Below are 21,321 nucleotides of genomic sequence, written 5' to 3'. Positions count from 1 at the left end.
ATCCATGGGTCAAACAGGAAGTCTCAAGGGAAATTAGGAAATACTTTGAACTGAATGAAAATGAAAATACAGTATTTCAAAATTTATGATAAGCAGCTAAAAGCAGCACTCTGAGGGAAATTTACAGTTGTTGTAGACTAAACATTTGTATCCTCCCCCCACCAAATTTTTATTTTGAAACTTAATCCCCAATGTGAGTGTATTTCGAAGTTGGGCCTCTGAGAGGTGATTAGGTCCTAAGGGTAGAGCCCTCATGAATGACATTAGCATCCTTATTAAAAAACATCCCAGAAAGGATACAAAGGCCACCTTATGAAGTAGGAGACTAGCCCTCAACAGACACTGAATCTGCCAGCATCTCTATTTTAGACTTCCCAGCCTCCAGAAATGTAAGAAATAAATTTCAGTTGTTTACAAGCCACCCAGTCTATAGTAGTTTATTACAGCAGCCCAAACAGACTAAGAGAATAATATTAAATACCTACATTATAAAAGAAAGGTCTCAAATCAATGACCCCAAGCTTCCATCTTAAGACACTAGAAAAAGAAAAAAATAAACCCAAGTCAAGCAGAAGGAGAGAAATAATAAAATTAAGAGCAGAAATCCAGGGACTTCCCTGGTGGTGCAGTGGTTAAGAATCCACCTGCCAATTCAGTGACACGGGTTCGAGCCACGGTCTGGGAAGATCCCACATGCCACAGAGCAACTAAGCCTGTGCGCCACAACTATTGAGCCTGTGCTCTAGAGCCCGTGCTCTGCAACAAGAGAAGCCACCACAATGAGAAGCCCACGCACCACAACAAAGAGTAGCCCTGCTCGCCGCAACTAGAGAAAGCTGGCGCACAGCAATGAAGACCCAAAGCAGCCAAAATAATAATAATAATAATAAATAAAAAGAGCAGAAATCCATGTAACTGAAAACAGAAAAACAGGAAAATCAATGAACCCAAAAGCTGGTTTTCTTAAAATTAAGAAATCTATCAAGATTATTAAAGAAAAAAAGAGAGGAGACACAAAATATCAAGAATAAGAGCGGGTTATCACTACATACACAGAAAGCATTAGAATGATAATAAAGGATAGTACAAACAATTCTACACACATAAATTCAATGATTTAGTGAAAAGGATCAATTCCTTGAAATTACGCAAAGTCACCCAAGATGAAACATAACCTGAACAGATCTATAACTATAAAAATAAACTGAAGGGCTTCAGTGGTGAAGAATCCGCCTGCCAATGCAGGGGACATGGGTTTGAGCCCTGGTCCGGGAAGATCCCACATGCCGCAGGGCAACTAAGCCCGTGTGCCACAACTACTGAGCCTGGGCTATTGAGCCCACGAGCCACAACTACTGAGGCCGTGCACTGAGAGCCCGTGGTCGGCAACAAGAGAAGCTACCACAATGAGAAGCCCACGCACTGCAACGAAGAGTAGCCCCTGCTCGCCGCAACTAGAGAAAGCTCACGTGCAGCAACGAAGACCGAATGCAGCCAAAAATAAATGAATAAATAAATAAAAAGAAGAACCCTCCAGGCCCAGGTTTCACTAGCAAATTCTTAAGAAGAAGATGGCCACCAATTCTACGCAATTTGTTACAGAAAACAAAAAAAATTGGTACAACATACCAGAGTTTATAGAGCTGCAGGCCACTAGCCACATGTAGCTACTGAGTGCTTGAAGTGGAACTACAGCCACACGTTGAAATGATACTATTTGGGCTATACCAAGTTAAATAAAATGTATTATTAAATGCTCTTTAAAGTCTTAGTAAGACTTAGGTCAGATAAGGTCTGCTTTCCTATTCACTTCTGATTTCTAAATACAAAAGACAATTGTAAAACTAAAAAAGGAAAAAATGACTTTGAAGTGACTACTAAGCCAAAGCCTGACCCACTGTAGAATTCAGTTACTTTCAAGACCATCTCAAAACAAAGTACAAGCAAAACTCTTAGAAATCATAAGAGGAAACTGGAAGGACACTGATCACTACCAAGTAAAATCCAGAGGCTCAAAGCATTCCTACCTGGAGCCAAATGTCTGACATTGACATTCTCTTTGTAAAGAAAGGAAACCATAAGCTCTTTAAAGTTAAAAGGAGAAAAATTAAGAGGGTTTTTTAAAAAGGGATTTTGTTTTTCAAGATAAAGATTACAGAATGAACTAATTTCTAAGTGATAAATATCTTTGCCATTCCAAGGAAAAACTCATTAGAGCACTGTGTGGCTAATGTCAAAGCATCATTACAGGAAGAGAATGGAATTTGCTTTTCAGTAAAAAGATACCCTCTTCAAAAATTCCTACAGTTAACTGCAAGACTAATAGGAGGTATGTATGTATTTATTTATGGCTCTGCTGGGTCTTCGTTTCTGTGCGAGGTCTTTCTCTAGTTGCGGCAAGTGGGGGCCACTCTTCATCGCGGTGCGCAGGTCTCTCACTATCGCGGCCTCTCATATTGTGGAGCACAGGCTCCAGACGCGCAGGCTCAGTAGTTGTGGCTCACAGGCCTAGTTGCTCCGTGGCATGTGGGATCTTCCCAGACCAGAGCTCAAACCCGTGTCCCCTGCATCGGCAGGCAGATTCTCAACCACTGAGCCACCAGGGAAGCCCCTAATAGGAGGTTTTTAAAAATAACAGCTACATTTCGAGCAATAATTAAGGAATATAAACTGCATCATAAAAATTAAAATATCAGATAAACCTTAAAAGCCCTATACTTCAATTACTTTAGACACTAATCACCATTCTGTTAAAATAAAATAACCACATATTTTTCAGTAGTTATATAGCCCCACACCCACAGTTTTGCTTTCTGTGGTTTCAATTACCCAAGGCCAACCTCAATCTGAAAATACTAAATGGAAAATTCCAGAAATACACAATTCATAAGTTTTAAGCTGCACACCATTCTAAGTGGTGTAATGAAATCTCATGCCTTCCCACTCCATCCCACCCAGAACCCCCAACCATCGACATCATCTGCTCCTGACATCCAACCATTCACATTGTCATGGCTTGATGATCCAGGATCACCCAAAGCAAATGATCCTCCTTGTAGGTATTTTATCATCTCACATCTTCACAAGAAGGGTGATTACAAACAATAAAATATTTTGAGAGAGAGAGACAGAAGGAGAGAGGGAGAGAGACCACATTCACATAACTCTTATTACAGCATATTGTTATAACTGTTCTATTTTATTATGTTATGTTAATCTCTTATTGTGCTTGATTTATAAATTAAACTTTATCATAGGTATGTATGTACAGGAAAAACCAAGTATATATGGGGTTCAGCACTATCTGTGGTTTCAGGCATCCACTGGGGGTCTTGGAATGTTCCCCCAAGGACAAGAGGGGGACTACTGTACTGATAAATTAGATATCCACCATGATTTGAATAGGAAGCAATTATGCTTGCTTCCTGATTTGTAAGAGACATGCTGTGGTCTGATTCAGTGGCAAGGGTACACAATGGCACTTATTAAAAATTCCCATCACATAACAATTCAGTAAAACCTTAAGAATTACTCATCTGAAACACTTTCAGCATACATGTAAACATTTTTGTGACGGGGAAATGGACATATCTCCTCCATTGTAAGTCTTACTTTTCACCTCATTTTTAATATTTCTGAGATCAAAATGCATATGATCAAATATGTTCATTTAATATGACAATGCTCTTCCCTTCTCCTCACAAGAAAAGTAGTCATTAAACCAATGATGCACATTAAAATTACTGTCACATAAGTGAGGAGGGGGAAGATGGCAGAAGAGTAAGACACGGAGATCACCTTCCTCCCCACAGATACATCAGAAATACCTCTACACATGGAACAACTCCTACAGAACACCCACTGAACGCTGGCAGAAGACCTCAGACCTCCCAAAAGGCAAGAAACTCCCCCACGAACCTGGGTAGGGCAAAATAAAAAAGAATAAACAGAGACAAAAGAATATGGACGGGACCTACACCAGTGGGAGGGAGCTGTGAAGGAGGAAAGGTTTCCACACACTAGGAACCCCTTCACAGGCGGAGACTGCAGGTGGCGGTGGGGGGAAGTTTCGGAGCCGCGGAGGAGAGTACAGCAACAGGGGTGCGGAGGGCAAAGCAAAGAGATTCCCGCACAGAGGACCAGTGCTGACCAGCACTCACCAGCCTGAGAGGCTTGTCTGCTCACACGCAGGGGCGGGCGGTGCTGGGAGCTGAGGCTTGGGCTTCGGTTGGATGCAGGGAGAGAACTGGAGGTGGCGGCGTGAACACAGCCTGAAGGTGTTAGTGCACCATGCCTAGCCGGGAGGGAGTCCGGGAAAAAGTCTGGACCTGCCGAAGACGCAAGAGACTTTTTCTTCCCTCTTTGTTTCCTTGTGCACGAGAAGAGGGGATTAAGAGCGCTGCTTAAAGGAGCTCCAGAGACGGGCGCGAGCCGCGGCTATCAGCGCGGAACCCAGAGCCAGGCATGAGGCCGCTGCTGCCACCACCAAGAAACCTGTGTGCAAGCACAGGTCACTATCCACACCTCCCCTCCCGGGAGCCTGTGCAGCCCGCCACTGCCAGGGTCCCGTGATCCAGGGACAACTTCCCCGGGAGAACGCACAGCGTGACTCAGGCAGGGCAATGTCACGCCAGGCTCTGCCGCAGCAGGCTCGCCCTGCATCCGTGCCCCTCCCTCCCCTCGGCCTGAGTGAGCCAGAGCCCCCTAATCAGCTGCTCCTTTAACCCTGTCCTGTCTGAGCGAAGAACAGACGCCCTCCAGTGACCTACATGCAGAGGCGGGGCCAAATCCAAAGCTGAACCTCAGGAGCTGTGCGAACGAAGAAGAGAAAGAAAGGGAAATTTCTCCCAGCAGCCTCAGGAGCAGCGGATTAAATCTCCACAATCAACTTGATGTACCCTGCAACGGTGGAATACGTGAATAGACAACAAATCATCCCAAATTGAGGAGGTGGACGTTGAGAGCAAGATACATTATTTTTTCCCCTTTTCCTCTTTTTGTGAGTCTGTATGTGTATGCTTCTGTGTGCGATTTTGTCTGTATAGGGTTCTGTCCGTCCGTTTTTGTTTTGTTTTGTTTTTAATAAAAATTTTTTCTTAACCATTATTTTCTATTTTAATAACTTTATTTTATTTTATCCTCTTTCTTTCTTTCTACTTTTTCTCCCTTTTATTCTGAGCGTGTGGATGAAACGCTCTTGGTGCTGCAGCCAGGACTCAGTGCTGTGCCTCTGACGTGGGAGAGCCAACTTCAGGACACTGGTCCACAAGAGACCTCCCAGCTCCACGTAATATCAAACGGCAAAAATCTCCCAGAGATCACCATCTCAATACCAACACCCAGCTTCACTCAACGACCAGCAAGCAACAGTGCTGGACACCCTATGCCAAACAACTAGCAAGACAGGAACACAACCCCACTCATTAGCAGAGAGGCTGCCTAAAATCATAATAAGGCCACAGACACCCCAAAACACACCACCAGACGTGGACCTGCCCACCAGAAAGACAAGATCCAGCCTCATACACCAGAACACAGGCACTAGTCCCCTCCACCAGGAAGCCTACACAACCCACTGAACCAACTTTAGCCACTGGGGACAGACACCAAAAACAACGGGAACTACGAACCTGCAGCATGCAAAAAGGAGACCCCAAACACAGTAAGATAAGCAAAATGAGAAGACAGAAAAACACACAGCAGATGAAGGAGCAAGATAAAAACCCACCAGACCTAACAAATGAAGAGAAATTAGGCAGTCTACCTGAAAAAGAATTCAGAATAATGATAGTAAAGATGATACAAAATCTTGGAAATAGAATAGACAAAATGCAAGAAACATTTAACAAGAACCTAGAAGAAGTAAAGAGGAAACAAGCAACGATGAACAACACAATAAATGAAATTAAAAATACTCTAGAAGGGATCAATACCAGAATAACTGAGGCAGAAGAATGGATAAGTGACCTGGAAGATAAAATACTGGAAGTAACTACTGAAGAGCAGAATAAAGAAAAAAGAATGAAAAGAACTGAGGACAGTCTCAGAGACCTCTGGGACAATGTTAAGCGCACCATTATTCGAATTATAGGGGTCCCGGAATAAGAAGAGAAAAAGAAAGGGACTGAGAAAATACTTGAAGAGATTATAGTTGAAAACTTCCCTAATATGGGAAAGGAAATAAGTCCAGCAAGCACAGAGTCCCATACGGGATAAATCCAAGGAGAAACACGCCAAGACACATATTAATCAAACTATCAAAAATTAAATACAAAGATAACATATTAAAAGCAGCAAGGGAAAAACAACAAATAACACACAAGGGAATCCCCATAAGGTTAAGAGCTGATCTTTCAGCAGAAACTCTGCAAGCCAGAAGGGAGTGGCAGGACAGGACATATTTAAAGTGATGAAGGAGAAAAACCTACAACCAAGATTACTCTACCCAGCAAGGATCTCATTCAGATTTTATGGAGAAATTAAAACCTTTACAGGCAAGCAAAACCTGAGAGAGTTCAGCACCACCAAACCAGCTTTACAACAAATGCTAAAGGAACTTCTCTAGGCAAGAAACACAAAAGAAGGAAAAGACCTACAATAACAAACACAAAACAATTAAGAAGATGGGAATAGGAACATACATATCGATAATTACCTTAAATGTAAATGGATTAAATGCTCCCATCAAAACACACAGACTGGCTGAATGGATACAAAAACAAGACCCATATATATGCTGTCTACAAGAGACCCACTTCAGACCTAGGGACACATACAGACTGAAAGTGAGGGGATGGAAAAAGATATTCCATGCAAATGGAAATCAGAAGAAAGCTGGAGTAGCAAATCTCATATCAGACAAAACAGACTTTAAAATAAGGACTATTCAAGAGGGCTTCCCTGGTGGTGCAGTGGTTGAGAGTCCGCCTGCCAATGCAGGGGACATGGGTTACTGCCCCGGTCTGGGAAGATCCCACATGCCGCGGAGCAGCTGGGCACAAGAGCCATGGCCGCTGAGCCTGTGCGTCCAGAGCATGTGCTCTGCAACGGGAGAGGCCAACAGTGAGAGGCCCGTGTATCGCAAAAAAAAAAAAAAAAAAAAAGACTATTACAAAAGACAAAGAAGGACACCACATAATGATCAAGGGATCAATCCAAGAAGATATAACAATTGTAAATATTTATGCACACAACATAGGAGCACCTCAATACATAAGGCAAATACTAACAGCCATAAAAGGGGAAATCGACAGTAACACACTCATAGTAGGGGACTTTAACACCCCACTTTAACCAATGGACAGATCATCCAAAATGAAAATAAATAAGGAAACACAAGCTTTAAATGATACATTAAAAAATATGGACTTAATTGATATTTATAGGACATTCCATCCAAAAACAACAGAATACACATTTTTCTCAAGTGCTCATGGAACATTCTCCAGGATAGATCATATGTTGGGTCACAAATCAAGCCTTGGTACATTTAAGAAAATTGAAATTGTATCAACTATCTTTTCTGACCACAAAGCTATGAGACTAGATATCAATTACAGGAAAAGATCTGTAAAAAATACAAACACATGGAGGCTAAATGATACACTACTTAATAACGAAGTGATCACTAAAGAAATCAAAGAGGAAATCAAAAAATACCTAGAAACAAATGACAATGGAGACACGACGACCCAAAACCTATGGGATGCAGCAAAGGCAGTTCTAAGAGGGAAGTTTATAGCAATACAATCCTACATTAAGAAACAGGAAACATCTTGAATAAATAACCTAACCTTGCACCTAAAGCAATTAGAGAAAGAACAAAAAACCCCCAAAGTTAGCAGAAGGAAAGAAATAATAAAGATCAGATCAGAAATAAATGAAAAAGAAATGAAGGAAATGATAGCAAAGATCAATAAAACTAAAAGCTGATTCTTTGAGAAGATAAACAAAATTGATAAACCATTAGCCAGATTCATCAAGAAAAAAAGGGAGAAGACTCAAATCAATACAATTAGAAATGAAAAAAGAGAAGTTACAACTGCCACTGCAGAAATATAAAAGATCATGAGAGATTACTACAAGCAACTCTAGGCCAATAAAATGGACAACTGGGAAGAAATGGACAAATTCTTAGAAATGCACAAATTGCCAAGACTAAATCAGGAAGAAATAGAAAATATGAACAGACCAATCACAAGCACTGAAATTGAAACTGTGATTAAAAATCTTCCAACAAACAAAAGTCCAGGACCAGATGGCTTCACAGGCGAATTCTATCAAACATTTAGAGAAGAGCTAACACCTATCTTTCTCAAACTCTTCCAAAATATAGCAGAGGGAGGAACACTCCCAAACTCATTCTACGAGGCCACCATCACCCTGATACCGAAACCAGACAAAGATGTCACAAAGAAAGAAAACTACAGGCTAATATCACTGATGAACACAGATGCAAAAATCCTCAACAAAATACTAGCAAACAGAATCCAACAGCACATTAAAAGGATCATACACCATGATCAAGTGGGGTTTATTCCAGGAATGCACGGATTCTTCAATATACGCAAATCAATCAACGTGATACACCATATTAACAAACTGAAGGAGAAAAACCATATCATCATCTCAATAGATGCAGAGAAAGCTTTCGACAAAATTCAACAACCATTTATGATAAAAACTCTACAGACGGCTTCCCTGGTGGCGCAGTGGTTGAGAGTCCGCCTGCCAATGCAGGGGACACGGGTTCGTGCCCCGGTCCGGGAAGATCCCACATGCTGCGGAATGGCTGGGTCCGTGAGCCATGGCCGCTGAGCCTGTGCATCCAGAGCCTGTGCTCCGCAATGAGAGAGGCCACAACAGGGAGAGGCCCACGTACCGGGAAAAAAAAAAAAAACCCTACAGAAAGTAGGCATAGAGGGAACGTTCCTCAACATAATAAAGGCCATATATGACAAACCCACAGCCAATATCGTCCTCAATGGTGAAAAACTGAGAGCATTTCCACTAAGATCAGGAACAAGACAAGGTGGCTCACTCTCACCACTCTTATTCAACATAGTTTTGGAAGTTTTAGCCACAGCAATCAGAGAAGAAAAGGAAGTAAAAGGAATCCAAATTGGAAAAGAAGTTAAGCTGTCACTGTTTGCAGATGACATGATACTATACACAGAGAATCCTAAAGATGCTACCAGAAAACTACTAGAGCTAATCAATGAATTTGGTAAAGTAGCAGGATATAAAATTAATGCACAGAAATCTCTGGCATTCCTATACACTAATGATGAAAAATCTGAAAGTGAAATTAAGAAAACACTCCCATTTACCATTGCAACAAAAAGAATAAAATATCTAGGAATAAACCTACCTAAGGAGACAAAAAACGTGTATGCAGAAAATTATAAGACACTGATTAAAGAAATTAAAGATGATACAAATAAATGGAGAGATATACCATGTTCTTGGATTGGAAGAATCAACACTGTGAAAATGACTCTACTACCCAAAGCAATATACAGATTCAATGCAATCCCTACCACTGGCATTTTTCTCAGAAATAGAACAAAAAATTTCACAATTTGTATGGAAACACTAAAGACCCCAAACAGCCAAAGCAATCTTGAGAACGAAAAACGGATCTGGAGGAATCAGGCCTCCTGACTTCAGACTATACTACAAAGCTACAGTAATCAAGACAGTATGGTACTGGCACAAAACCAGAAAGATAGATCAATGGAACAGGATAGAAAGCCCAGAGATAAACCCACGCACATATGCTCACCTTATCTTTGATAAAGGAGGCAGAAATGTACAGTGGAGAAAGGACAGCCTCTTCAATAAGTGGTGCTGGGAAAACTGGACAGGTACATATAAAAGTATGAGATTAGAACACTCCCTAACACCATACACAAAAATAAGCTCAAAATGGATTAAAGACCTAAATGTAAGGCCAGAAACTATCAAACTCTTAGAGGAAAACATAGGCAGCACACTCTATGACATAAATCACAGCAAGATCCTTTTTGACCCACCTCCTAGAGAAATGGAAAATTAAAAAAAAATAAACAAATGGGACCTAATGAAACTTAAAAGCTTTTGCACCGCAAAGGAAACCATAAACAAGACAAAAAGACAACCCTCAGAATGGGAGAAAATATTTGGAAATGAAGCAACTGACAAAGGATTAATCTCCAAAATTTACAAGCAGCTCATGCAGCTCAATAACAAAAAAACAAACAACCCAATCCAAAAATGGGCAGAAGACCTAAATGGACATTTCTCCAAAGAAGATATACAGATTGCCAACAAACACATGAAAGAATGCTCAACATCATTAATCATTAGAGAAATGCAAATCAAAACTACAATGAGATAACATCTCACACCAGTCAGAATGGACATCAAAAAATCTAGAAATAAATGCTGGAGAGGGTGTGGAGAAAAGGGAACACTCTTGCACTGCTGGTGGGAATGTGAATTGGTACAGCCACTATGGAGATACAGTATGGAGTTTCCTTAAAAAACTACAAATAGAACTACCATATGACCCAGCAATCCCACTACTGGGCATATACCCTGAGAAAACCACAAATTCAGAGAGTCATGTACCAAAATGTTCATTGCAGCTCTATTTACAATAGCCAGGAGATGGAAGCAACCTAAGTGTCCACCAACAGATGAATGGATAAAGAAGATGTGGCACATATATAAAATGGAATATTACTCAGCCATAAAAAGAAACGAAATTGAATTATTTGTAGTGAGGTGGATGGACCTAGAGTCTGTCATACAGAGTGAAGTAAGTCAGAAAGAAAGAGACAAATACCGTATGCTAACACATATATATGGAATGTAAGGAAAAAAATGTCATGAAGAACGTAGGGGTAAGACAGGAATAAAGACACAGACCTACTAGAGAATGGACCTGAGGATATGGGGAGGGGGAAGAGTAAGCTGTGACAAAGTGAGAGAGTGGCATGGACATATATACACTACCAAACGTAAAATAGATAGCTAGTGGGAAGCAGCTGCATAGCACAGGGAGATCAGCTCAGTGCTTTGTGACCACCTAGAGGGGTGGGATAGGGAGTGTGGGAGGGAGAGAGACGCAAGAGGGAAGAGATATGGGAACATATGTATATGTATAACTGATTCACTTTGTTATAAAGCAAAAACTAACACACCACTGTAAAGCAATTATACTCCAATCAACATGTTAAAAAAAATCAAAGAAGCGCAGGAAGTTTTATGTGTTTATGTTTCACTATGATAGGGATATACTCTCTACGTAACGAAATATTTTTAACTAGATTCTACCTAAGCTATAGCCCTTACCAATGCATACACACACAAAAGTTAAGAATTATATATATATTTTTTTCTTGGATGTGGGCAAATCTCACTTTAATTCCAAATGGCTTCATTTACAGCACATTCAATAATGAACAAGCAGGAGAGGTGTGACTTTTGAACATATGAATATATAAAAGTCCCTTGAAATTCAGGTAGTCAAGATAAGGGCATTTCACAAGGAAAGCACCCCCGCCACCTCCCATTTTTCTGAAGACTGTTTTACACTCATTTTAAAAGATGATGAGATATACTCAGAAGTTCAAAGTAGTAGGATGTGCCTTGCAGGGAGAGAAGAAAACCTTTTTTCAGATTGTTGGGTAAATACATATCAGCAATTCCACTAGACAAAGGTTGATGGATGTCCTCCCTGAGTCAGGCTAGGGCAGAACACTTAGTGAAAGGGGGCTCTGAGTAGGGATGGGAAACTGGGAGAAAGGGAGAACCAGATACCACACAGTACCAACCAGTTCCCCTCTAACACGCCATGCCGTGACCCCAGACATGGGTGTACAAGAGCAGCCACCGGGGTGGTGACTGACTGTCCTCACTGCCAGGAATCGACAAAGGGCTTCAATTTGGCCCATGGACAAAATCCTTGACCAGCAAACTCAAATTGTCACTGAATTTAAATCATAAAGGATCTAAGGAAATACTTGTTTTATGTATATGTATATATGGACTACTTACACGATTAACATTCCTCTTCCCCTAAGGTTAGTTCTATAAACTGGAATGGCCTAAGCATCATATAATTTTGATTTTATTTTATGTGTTCAAAAGAGAAAGGAGGGAACGGAGAGAAAAGTGTCATAAATTCTTCAACTCTGGGGCTCAGCACGTACAACAGCCTCCTCAGACAAAAGGTTCATCCGGATTGTTGGGTAGTTTCAATGCTGAGCGAAGACTAGGGGAGCCCACCGCAACCCCCACAGAAAGAATTCTACAGTTACTCTACCACGGTGCTCTAGCTAAAGTATAGGTTTCAAACTACAGAGAGTTTCAACTTAACATCTAAAATTTTAAACTGTAGCATTTCAGCAACAAATAAGCTCAGAAGCTCATCTCAGAAGTAAAATTAAAGACCTATTGCCCTGATGTATGAAAGTCAAGCTGTCACTCTCAGCTACACCCTATTTCCAGGCTTAGGCATAAGCCTAAGGTGGTGGCGGCTCCTTGGCGGTGCCATTCACAGCGGCATCGTCGTACGGGGGTGCATAGCACCGTAGTGTCATTGCTGGTAACAGAGGCCAGGACATCGGAGGAGTTCCTGCCACTGATGAATCGGTAGCAGTTCCAAACACAGCTAATCAAGTACCCCTTAAAAGTAAAGATAATGCTGATAAACAGAATAATAATAAAGACCAAACAAGGTAGGAGTCACTGACATGCTATCACCTTCGTAAAGAAAATCAGGAGGCAGCTGTCGTATGTATTCCTGGATGGAGTCTGGATAAACAAGCACAATGACTGCAACCAAGGTGTTCAGGGAAAAATCAAAGACCTGGTAACAGGAGAATGGGATGATCCAGGCCACGTGTTGCCTGTATCCTCCATAAGTAGCCACTGCACAGATCAGGATCATGAGAAGAGAAATTGCAATAGCAGTGCACATGCTGGCAACATCCATGAACTCAAAGTCACCTCCGAGTTCAAAACTTGAAAAGTGATACTGATCTGGATCAGCCAGGGCGCTCAACAGAAGCAGCAGTACCACGGCATTGATGATCAGGTACCAGACGCCAAGCAGGATGGTGCCGGTGCAGACATGGCAGCACAGGCAGCAGCTGTTGGAGTAGAACTGCGTCCAGGGGGCCACCACCTTCATCACTCAGGCTGCTGGCACAGCAGTGCGAGCGCGCACCCAAGTTTGCGGGAGCTTCAGCCGCATTGGACCGAGCCCGCCGCGTGGCTGCTGCCGGCTCCTCAGCCACTCCTGCTTGCGCTCCCAGCCCCGCTCGCTGCCCGCCAGCCCTTGCTCCACGACTCCCCCGAGATATACGAGCAGTTGCCTCCAAGAATTATATTTTTTAAAAAAGCAATTATGCCTAAGTATTTATTTTTTAAATGCTCAGTGGTTTTACAACTATTTTCTGTTTAACAATAAGTACATGGATATTAATAAAGAATTAAATTTGGTTAAAAATTTTTAAGGAACTGTCGATCCTTAAATTCAGAATCCTTGGAACCTAACATTCCAGATCAAAGACATTTCCATTATCAAAACGGCTCTGGCTACCATAAGAAAAAAGATGCTGCTTTGAAATTATATTTTTGCACTTCCACTAAACCCTTAGATATATATTTGGTCTACTGGGAAATAATACAATTAATTATAAAGGAAACAGTGTTAGCACAAACAGTTCACATTAAAACTACTCACATTACAATTTTCAAGTAGTTAAAATATTTGACGCTTCGTACCTAGACATGCAAATATTTTATTTACTACACTTTAAAGATCTATCACTGTTTCACCTGATCTCTTGATTTCGATGCTTCATAGAGGTTCAGGACCCACATGACTGCATTTTAGAGATTAATCTGAACAGTAGAGCCACTTCACACTGCCTGTGACTCCTGAGGAACTACCTGGACACGACCACCAAACAAATGACCACTTGGTGTCAGTACAACCAACTGGATTGTACAAACCTGCAGGCTTCCTTCTCTGAAGCCAAAATAGCCCATCGCCTTTTAAACTTAATGTAGACCTTATAAGGTAAAGATATTTAAGGATTTCGGATCTCATTTACATATTGAAATGTCCCTTCTAAAAACACTTCCCATACAAATCACAATCAGCTTAGGATAGCATTCTTTAAATCAAAAAAGAAATCTCTTATCTTCAAGGGGTACTCCTATTTCTGATACTGGAGGGAACTAGAGATCAAAACTGAAACAGAGAGTATCTTTTTTTCTTTAAAGAGATAAAGAATTTTTTAAAATTTTCTTTTTACACAGCAGGTTCTTATTAGTCATCCATTTTATACATATCTATGTATACATATCAATCCCAATCTCCAAATTCATCCCACCACTCCCCAACACCACGTTTCCCCCTTGGTGTCCATATGTTTGTTCTCTACATCTGTGTCTCAATTTCTGCCCAGCAAACCAGTTCATCTGTACCATTTTTCTAGGTTCCACATAAATGCGTTAATATACGATATTGGTTTTCCTCTTCATTTCCTCTGTATGACAGTCTCTAGATTCATCCACATCTCTACAAATGACCCAAGTTCGTTCCCTTTTATGGCTAATACTCCATTGTATGTATGTACCATATCTTCTTTAACCATTTGTCTGTTGAGGGGCATTTAGGTTGCTTCCATGACCTGGCTATTGTAAACAGTGCTGCAATGAACACTAGGGTGTATGTGTCTTTTTGAATTATGGTTTTCTCTGGGTATATGCCCAGTAGTGGGATTGGTGAGTCATATGGTAATTCTATTTTTAGTTTCTTAAGGAACCTCCATACTGTTCTCCATAGTGGCTATATCAATTTACATTCCCACCAACAGTGCACGAGGGTTCCCTTTTCTCCACACCCTCTCCAACATTTGTTGTTTGTACATTTTTTGATGATGCCCATTCTAACTGCTGTGAGGTGATACTTCATTGTAGTTTTGATTTGCATTTCTCTAATAATTAGTGATGTTGAGCAGCTTTTCATGTGCTTCTTGGCCATCTCTATGTCTTCTTGGAGAAATGTCTATTTTGATCTTCTGCCCATTTTTGGATTAGCTGGTTTGTTTAATATTGAGCTGCACGAGCTGTTTATATATTTTGGAGATTAATCCTTTGTCCGTTGATTCGCTTGCAAATATTTTCTCCCATTCTCAGGGTTGTCTTTTCGTCTTGTTTGTAGCTTCTTTTGCTTTGCAAAAGCTTTTAAGTTTCATTAAGTCCCATTTGTTTTTTTTCCCATTAATCTAGGAGGTGGATCAAAAGAGATCTTGCTGTCATTTATGTCAGAGAGTGTTCTTCCTATGTTTTCCTCTAAGAGTTTTAAAGTGTCTGGTCTTACATTTAGGTCTGTAATCCATTTTGAGTTTACTTTTGTGTATGGTGTTAAGGAGTGTTCTAACTTCATTTTACATGTAGCTGTCCAGTTTCCCCAGCACCGCTTACTGAAGAGACTGTCTTTACTCCATTGTATATCTTTGCCTCCTTTGTCATAGTTGACCATAGGTGTGTGGGTTTATCTCTGGGCTTTCTATCCTGTTCCACTGATGTATTTTTCTGTGCCAGTACCGTATTGTCTTGATTACTGTAGCTCTGTAGTATAGTCTGAAGTCAGGGAGTCTAATTCCTCCAGCTCCGTTTTTTTTCCCTCAAGACTGCTTTGGCTACTCTGGGTCTTTTGTGTCTCCATACAAATTTTAAGATTTTTTTTTCTAGTTCTGTAAAAGATACCATTGGTAATTTGACAGGGATTGCACTGAATCTGTAGACTGCTTTGGGTAGTAGAGTCATTTTCACAATATTGATCCTTCCAAACCAAGAACATGGTATATCTCTCCATCTGTTGGTATCATCTTTAATTTCTTTCATCAGGGTCTTATAGTTTTCTGCATACAGGTCTTTTGTCTCCTTAGGTAGGTTTATTCCTAGGTATTATATTCTTTTTGTTGCAATGGTAAATGGGAGTGTTTCCTTAACTTCTCTTTCAGATTTTTCATCATTAGTGTATAGGAATGCAAGAGATTTCTGTGAATTAATTTTGTATCCTGCAACTATACCAAATTCATTGATTAGCTCTGTTTTCTGGTGGCATCTTTAGGATTCTCTATGTATAGTATCATGTCATCTGCAAAGAGTGACAGTTTTACCTCTTCTTTTCCAATTTGTATTCCTTTTATTTCTTTTTCTTCTCTGATTGCCAAGGCTAGGACTTCCAAAAGTATGTTGAATAATAGTGGTAAGAGTGGACATCCTTGTCTTGTTCCTGATTGTAGAGGAAATACTTTCAGTTTTTCACCATTGAGAATGATGTTTGCTGTGGGTTTGTCATATATGGCCTTTATTATGTTGAGGTAGGTTCCCTCTATGCCCACTTTCTGGAGAGTTTTTATCATAAATGGGTGTTGAAGTTTGTCAAAAGTTTTTCTGCATCTACTGAGATTACCATATGTTTATTCTTCTTCAGTTTGTTAATATGATGTATCACATTGATTGATTTGCGTATACTGAAGAACGCTTGCATCCCTGGGATAAATCCCACTTGATCATGGTGTATGATCCTTTTAATGTGTTGCTGGATTCTATTTGCTAGTATTTTGTTGAGGATTTTTTTTTTTTTTTTTTTTTTTTTTTTGCAGTACGCGGGCCTCTCACTGTTGTGGCCTCTCCCTTTGCGAAGCACAGGCTCCGGATGTGCAGGCTGCGCGGCCATGGCTCACGGGCCCAGCCGCTCCGCGGCATGTGGGATCTTCCCGGACCAGGGCACAAACCCGTATCCCCTGCATCGGCAGGCGGACTCTCAACCACTGCGCCACCAGGGAAGCCCTTGTTGAGGACTTTTCCATCTATATTCATCAGTGATATTGGTCTGTAATTTTCCTTTTTTGTGGTATGTTTGTCTGGTTTTGGTATCAGGGTGATGGTGGCCTCATAGAATGAGTTTGGGAGTGTTCATTCCTCTGCAATGCTTTGGAAGCGTTTGAGAAGGATGGGTGTTAGCTCTTCTCTAAATGTTTGATAGAATTCACCTCTGAAGCCATCTGGTCCTGGAGTTTTGTTTGTTGGAAGATTTTTTTTTTTTTTTTTTTTTGGGCAGTACACGGGCCTCACTGCTGCGGTCTCTCCCGCTGCGGAGCACAGGCTCCGGTCGCACAGGCTCAGTGGCCATGGCTCATGGGCCCAGTCGCTCCACAGCATGTGGGATCTTCCTGGACCAGGGCATGAACCCATGTCCCCTGCATCAGCGGGCAGACTCTCAACCACTGCACCAACAGGAAAGCCCTGTTGGAAGATTTTTAATCACAGTTTCAATTTCATTACTTGTGACTGGTCTGTTCATATTTTCTATTTCTTCCTGGTTCAGTCTTGGAAGGTTATATCTTTCTAAGAATTTGTCCATTTCTTCCAGGTTGTCCATTTTATTGCCATAGAGTTGTTGTAGTTGTCTCTTAGGATGCTTTGTATTTCTGTGGTGTCTGTTGTAACTTCTCCTTTTTCATTTCTAATTTTATTGATTTGAGTCCTCTCCCTCTTTTCCTTGATGAGTCTGGCTAATGGTTTATCAATTTTGTTTATCTTCCCAAAGAACTAACTTTTATTGCTCTTTGCTACTGTTTTCTTTGTTTCTATTTCAGTTATTTCTGCTCTGATCTTTATGATTTCTTTCCTTCTGCTAACTTTGTGCTTTGTTTGTTCTTCTTTCTCTAGTTCCTTTAGGTGTAAGGTTAGATTGTTTATTTGAGATTTTTCTTGTTTCTTCAGGTAGGCTTGTATTGCTATAAACTTCCCTCTTAGAACTGCTTTTGCTGCATCCCATAGGTTTTGGACTGTCGTGTTTTCATTGTCGTTTGTCTCTAGGTATTTTTTGATTTCCTATTTGATTTCTTCAGTGGTCTCTTGGTTATTTAGTAACATATTGTTTAGCCTCCATGTGTCTGTGTTTTTTAGGGTTTTTTTCCCTGTAATTGATTTGTAATCTCACAGCATTGTGGTCAGAAATTTTATACGATTTCAATTTTCTTAAATTTACTGAGGCTTGATTTGTGACCCAAGATGTGATCTATCCTGGAGAATGTTCTGTGCGCACTTCAGAAGAAAGTGTAATCTGCTGTTTTTGGATGGAATGTCCTAGAAATATCAATTAAATCTATCTGGTCTACTGGGTCATTTAAAGCTTGTGTTTCCATATTAATTTTCTGTTTGGATGATCTGTGCATTGGTGTAAGTGAGGTGTTAAAGTCTCCCATTATTATTATGTTACTGTCCATTTCTTCTTTTATAGCTGTTAGCAGTTGCCTTATGTATTGAGGTGCTCCTATGTTGGGTGCATATATATTTATAATTGTTTTGTCTTCTTCTTGGATTGATCCCTTGATCATTATGTAGTGTCCTTCCTTGTCTCTTGTAATATTCTTTACTTTAATGTCTATTTTATCAGATATGAGTATTGCTACTCCAGCTTTCTTTTGATTTCCATTTGCATGGAACATCTTTTTCCATCCCCTCACTTTCAGTCTGTATGTGTCCCTAGGTCTGAAGTGGGTCTCTTGTAGACAGCATATATATGCGTCCATTCAGCGAGCCTGTGTCTTTTAGTTGGAGCATTTAATCCATTCACGTTTAAGGTAATTATCGATACGTATGTTCCTATGATCATTTTCTTAATTGTTTTGGGTTTGTTTTTGTAGGTCCTTTTCTTCTCTTGTGTTTCCCACTTAGAGAAGTTCCTTTAGCATTTGCTGTAGAGCTGGTTTGGTGGTGGTGAATTCTCTTAGCTTTTGTTTGTCTGTAAAGCTTCTGACTTCTCATCAAATCTGAATGAGATCCTTGCTGGGAAGGGTAATCTTGGTTGTAGGTTCATCACTTTAAATATGTCATGCCACTCCCTTCTGGCTTGTAGAGTTTCTGCTGAGGAATCAGCTGTTTACCTCATGGGAGTTCTCTTGTATGTTATTTGTTGTTCTTCCCTTACTGCTTTCAATCATTTTTGTCTTTAATTTTTGCCAATTTGATTACTATGTGTCTCGGCGTGTGTCCCCTTGGGTTTATCCTGTATGGGACTTTCTGTGCTTCCTGGACTTGGGTGGCTAATTTCTTTCCCATGTTGGGGAAGTTTTTGACTATAATCTCTTCAAATACTTTCTCAGGTCTTTCTCTCTTCTCCTTCTGTGACCCCTATAATGCAAATGTTGTTGCGTTTAATGTTGTCCCAGAGGTCTCTTAGGCTGTCTTCATTTCTTTTCATTCTTTTTTCTTTATTCTGTTCTGCATCAGTGAATTCCACCATTCTGTCTTCCAGGTCATTTATCTGTTCTTCTGCCTCAGTTATTCTGCTATTGATTCCTTCTAGTGTACTTTTCATTTCAGTTATTGTATTGTTCATTTGTGTTTATTTGTTCTTTAATTCTTCTAAGTCTTTGCCAAACATTTCTTGCATCTTCTCAATCTCTGCCTCCATTCTTTTTCTGAGGTCCTGGATTATCTTCACTATCATTATTCTGAATTCTTTTTTTGGAAGGTTGCCTATCTCTACTTCATTTAGTTGTTTTTCTGGGGTTTTATCTTGTTCCTTCATCTGGTACACAGCCCTGTGCCTTTTCATCTTGTCTATTTTTCTGTGAATGTGGTTTTTGTTCCACAGGCTGTTGCTAAATGATACACATGTCTAGGGGGCTAGAATGGCACCATGTTGGCTGACTGCTCCAGGAGCTCTAATCTGGCTTGTGGCTGCTGCTGCTGGTGGTTTTCCTTCCTTCCTTCCTCCCTCCCTTCCTTTTTCAGAGAGTATCTTATTGAGGATCTTCTAGAACCAAATGAAGCAGGGTTTTTGAGTGCAACATAAAAGAGAGACATTCTAAAGGTGGGGTCAGTAGGCAAAAGGGCAAGAGAGCTGGCAGAGATGCCAAGTAGAACAGCATCTAAACAGAAGACACCTGTGTAGAGTCTAGAGGACATCTATGAAACCAGAGCTTCTTTTACAACATCATCAGTTAAAACACTGGAGAAGAATGAGGAGGAGCAGTCCCACACTACCTGGTTAAGGTGGACATTCCATAAACTGGAGAAGCTGAAAGAGGAACTTACAAAGGTTTAAAGAAATAAACTGTGTGGTTTACATAGAGCAACCATTAAGTTTCCTAACCTGTGGGACTATATTATATAGTATGATTTGGGAGCTTAATAAGGGAAGTTCCATTTCTAACCTCTGAGAAAACTAAATGAATATAAGTATTTAATCTACATGTGAATTGTCCCTAAGGAACCACGTGAAGCCATTTAACAAGAAGAGCTATTTCAAGTGGAAGAAACCCTCATCAGCATGTGATAACCAGAGTATCACGTGACCTCAGTGCCTACTTCACAACTAGAACCCCTCTGCTTTAGAAGGAACCATCAAGTGCAGGGGTACAGCTCTCCTGTGGAACTTTGGGTTTTTTTGGGTTTTTTCTTTTGGGTGGTTTTTTTTTTTTGGCTGTATCGTGCAGCATGTGGGACCTTAGTTCCCCAACCAGGGACTGAACCAGCACCCCTTGCATTTGAGAGCATGGAGTCTTAACCACTGGACCGCTAGGGAAGTCCGTCTCCTGTGGAACTTTGAAAGACGGTACTCTACTAGGAAGAGGGGAGGCATGTTTGTACCAAGGCTAAAATGGTGACAAGCACCCATGCTGCTTACTCCTTTCCAAGAGTTAAGTGTCCTACAGGAACTGTATATCTCCTGGAAAGCAGGAACTCCTTGGGGAACACCGGTATTTACTCAACCACCTAAGAGTCACCTTGCCAATCTCAGCCTGACCCTCATTCCCACTCACTCCGGAAATGGAGAGGACTTGTGGACCATATACCCCAGTCTCCCTAAACTCTGCCAAGTACCAACAACCTGGAGCCAAAGTTTCCCCGTAAACCTAATATAGTAGTGTCCAATGGCAAAGATCATAAAACTACTTTTGTTCATTTATAACTATAATTTATAGCTAATTTATAATTTATAACTTTCACTGAAACTTAGACAAGTCATTAATTATCTCTGGTCTTCAGTTTCCCCACCCATAAAGTGCAGCTAATATTTCCCATATAATTTATATGAAAAAGCCCAGTACAATGCCTGACATAAAGTAGGCATTAGATAACAGGTTGTTTTTATCTAAGAAGCAAAAGTCTGTAGAAAGAAGATAAAATAAAATGTTTGAGCTTGAAAATAATTCTGCCAAGAATCAAATACTTAGTGGTACTCAACCAAGGGCGTTAGAAATGTGTGTGGTGGGAGAGGAGGGGTGGCTCTAA

General features: G+C 40.6%; 1 protein-coding gene and 1 pseudogene across 3 annotated transcripts in view; both read right to left on the bottom strand.

Moving 5' to 3' along the window:
- Positions 1-21,321, bottom strand: part of ILRUN (inflammation and lipid regulator with UBA-like and NBR1-like domains) — a 122,149-nt gene that overhangs the window by 50,366 nt on the left and 50,462 nt on the right. The gene's annotated exons all lie outside the window — the stretch shown is intronic.
- LOC307193004 (lysosomal-associated transmembrane protein 4B-like) lies at positions 11,676-14,741 on the bottom strand (annotated as a pseudogene). The gene has a single exon. The product of its transcript is annotated as a lysosomal-associated transmembrane protein 4B-like (transcript).

This window comes from Stenella coeruleoalba, assembly GCF_951394435.1.
Source record: "Stenella coeruleoalba genome assembly, chromosome: 10".
NCBI classification, from domain to species: domain Eukaryota; kingdom Metazoa; phylum Chordata; class Mammalia; order Artiodactyla; family Delphinidae; genus Stenella; species Stenella coeruleoalba.
Note: the sequence above shows the minus strand (reverse complement) of the source record. Positions and strands in the feature narration are given on the sequence as shown.